Source organism: Oryx dammah, unplaced genomic scaffold, assembly GCF_014754425.2.
Source record: "Oryx dammah isolate SB20612 unplaced genomic scaffold, SCBI_Odam_1.1 HiC_scaffold_5, whole genome shotgun sequence".
NCBI lineage: Eukaryota > Metazoa > Chordata > Mammalia > Artiodactyla > Bovidae > Oryx > Oryx dammah.
The window spans coordinates 67531336-67534864 of NW_024070189.1; positions in this window are offsets into that span (position 1 = coordinate 67531336).

A 3529-nucleotide genomic window follows, 5' to 3' on the forward strand; every position below is an offset into this window, starting at 1 on the left:
TATAAATGGAGAAATAGTACTGAGACAAAATGAAACCAAATACCCAAGCAATGGATAAAAAATCTTAAATAAACTCTCAAGCACAAGAACTGTGAACTCAACCCCATGAAATATGACTTCTCTGATAGCTCAGTTGGTAAAGAATCCGCCTGCAATGCAGGAGACACCGGTTCGATTCCTGGGTCGGGAAGATCCCTGGAGAAGGAATAGGCTATCCACTCCAGTATTCTGGCCTGGAGAATCCCATGGACTGTACAGTCTGTGGGGTTGCAAAGAGTCAGACACGACTGAGCGACTTTCATTTTCACTTCACAGAGAGTGTTGGGTCCACACCCATGGTACAGGAGACCACAGACTGTGCTTTTGTTAATTAACAAAGCATGAGTAACAGTCTGTAAGTTTTGTTTTAAATACAGTGTAATGTACACAAGGTCCCAAGATAATTCTGCATAAATCCCTTGTGGAGATCCTAATAGCTACTCTGGCCAAATATTGTTGCAATAATTTATAATGAGGCCACTTCTAAAAAATGTTGGTGTATGGCAAAACCAATACAATATTGTAAAGTAATTAATCTCCAATTAAAATAAATAAATTTATATTAAAAAAATGTGCTCCAGAGGGCTTTATTTAGGAATAGATGAAAACTTCTCCATCTTTTAAAGACAGAGATACAAAACAAAACAAAACAAAAATAACATATACAAATGGAACAAATGAATCAGTTCAGAAATCAGGTAAAAGTCCAGCAAGTATTTCTTCTCCAGCAGGATATGCCACTCAAATACAAAACAAATTGACTTCTGGAGAAAAAAAAAAGCCCCAAATGAAGGGGAAAAAAGAGTTCCTGGCTATATGTACTGAGGGACTTACTGTTCTGTATCAAATCAGTCAGCCTCCATGTGTTGATTTCTTACCCATCTGCCAAGCACTGGGGCAGCCAGTGGTACTACAGGAAATTTTGAAGAGGAGAGCCTCAGAAATTGTTTCTAGTAGCTGCTAGGGCCTTCATCTCCAAATTTCCCAACCAGGGCCTCCTGGCCATGAGCATTATGACTCCTGACACTTTCACCAAAATTTGTTATGGAGATCAAGCTTCTAATGCTCACTACATCACAGGCCAATAAATTGAGAGACATGGCATTGGGACAAGAAATAGAGACTTTATTCAGTAAGCCAACAGATCTAGAAGGTGGCTGACTAATATTCTAAAAAAAATCCTACCTCAGTTAGAATTAAAACTTCTTTTATACTAAAAGTGTGAGGGTTGTAGCTGGTTGTTACAAATTCTTGGTGTAGGAATCCTTTGTCTTTGGAGCTGTTCAAGTAGGTCTGTTCACAGTATTTCTATAAACCTCTAATAAGAAAATTGCTATTTTCTTTTCTTCAACATTTTATCTCTATATGAAAAGTATTATAACTTTTTGAAGTTATAAAAGTATTGTAAGTTCTTTTTCAATGATCTATCACTATATTCTTTTAAGATATCTTATTTTATTGATATTGTTTATAATAATTTTTAATATCTAGTGAAACAATTTTCCTCATTTTTATTATATTTACAATGAATATGTAAAAATCTTTCCTACTTCTTTTTAATTTAAATTGATCTTTCAATTCATTTGATAATGTTCAGGAGATCTAAGTAGAATTTGTATTAACATACAATTAAAATATTTGGGAAGGATTAATATTGTTTAAATGCTATGAACTTGTATTGATATTCATGGTCGGTATGTCAGGTTACTCAAATGTTAGAAATAAATGCTTATTTTTTTCCTTGATATTTTTCCACAATACTTCTTTTGATTATTCTAAGGTAGTGGATCTCATGACTTCTCTTTTATCTGAATTTATTCTTTTTGGAATGGGAGTATCTAGTCCACAGCTATTCTATCATTGTATTTTTAGAAGAGATAACATGTTGTCTGGTTTCACAAGTTTACAGATGAAAAGAAATTCTGCCCCAGGATGATTCTTACTTGGAGACTCATTTATACCTAATTTATAAGTGTATAAAATTTTTGATTTGGAGTTGATCCTGGATTGGGGATCAATACTTTTGGGGATGTTGGGATAAAGTAACTATATTGTATAGCTAAGAAGGACATGGATTTGGGGGAGCAGAGGTTAGAGTTTAATGGGCTGATTTCTTCTTTCAAAATCCATATATTAAAATCTTAACTTCCAATGCACCATAATGTGGTCTTATCTGGAAACAGATTGGTAGCAGATATGATTAGTTAAGGTAAGGTCCCATTAGAAACTTAACAACAATAACACTACCCAGTTTGTGGTCCTTTGTTATGCCAAATTAATATAATATTTTTCTCTTTGAGGAAAACCAATAAACATCAGTTCAGTTAGGTTCAGTTCAGTAGCTCAGTCATGTCCAACTCATTGTAATCCCATGGACTGAAGCATGCCAGGCTTCCCTGTCCATTACCAACTCCCAGAGACTACTCAAACTTATGCCCATCAAGTCGGTGATGCCATCCAAAAATCTCATCCTCTGTTGTCCCCCTATCCTCCCACCTTCAATCTTTCCTAGCATCAGGGTCTTTTCCAATTAGTCAGTTCCTCGCATCAGGTGGCCAAAGTATTGGAGCTTCAGCTTCAACATCAGTCCTCCCAATGAATATTCAGAACTGGCTTCCTTTAGGATTGACTGGTTTGATCTCCTTGCTCTCCAAGGGACTCTCAAGAGTCTTTTCCAACACCATAGTTCAAAAGCATCAATCCTTCGGTGCTTAGCTTTCTTTATAGTCCAACTCTCACATCCATTCATGACTACTGGAAACACCGTAGCTTGACTAGATGGACCTTTGATGGTAAAGTAATGTCTCTGCTTTTTAATATGCTGTCTAGGTTGGTCATTGATTTTCTTCCAAGGAGCAAGCGTCTTTTAATTTCATGGCTGCAGTCACCATCTGCAGTAATTTTGGAGACCCCCAAATTAAAGTCTCTCCCTATATCCATTGTTTCCCCATCTATTTGCCATGAAGAAATCGGACAGGATCCCATGATCTTAGTTTTCTGAATGTTGAGCTTTAAGCCAACTTTTTCACTCTCCTCTTTTGCTTTGCTCAAGAGGTTCTTGAGTTTTTCTTCACTTTCTGCCATAAGGGTGGTGTCATCTGCATATCTGAAGTTATTGTTAGTTCTCCTGGCAATCTTGATTCCAGCTTGTGCTTCTTCCAGCCCAGTGTTTCTCATGATGTACTCTGCATAGAAGTTAAATAAGCAGAGTGAAAATATACAGACTTGACATACTCCTTTCCCGATTTGTAACCAGTCTGTTGTTCCATGTCCAGTTCCAACTGTTGCTTCCTGAACTGCATACAGATTTCTCAAGAGGCAGGTTAGATGGTCTGGTATTCCCATCTCTTGAAGAATTTTCCACAGTTTGTTGTGTTCCATACAGTCAAAGCCTTTGGCATAGTCAATAAAGCAGAAGCAGATGTTTTCTGCAACTCTTGCTTTTTTGATGATCCATCAGATGTTGGCAATTTGATCTCTTGTTCCTCTG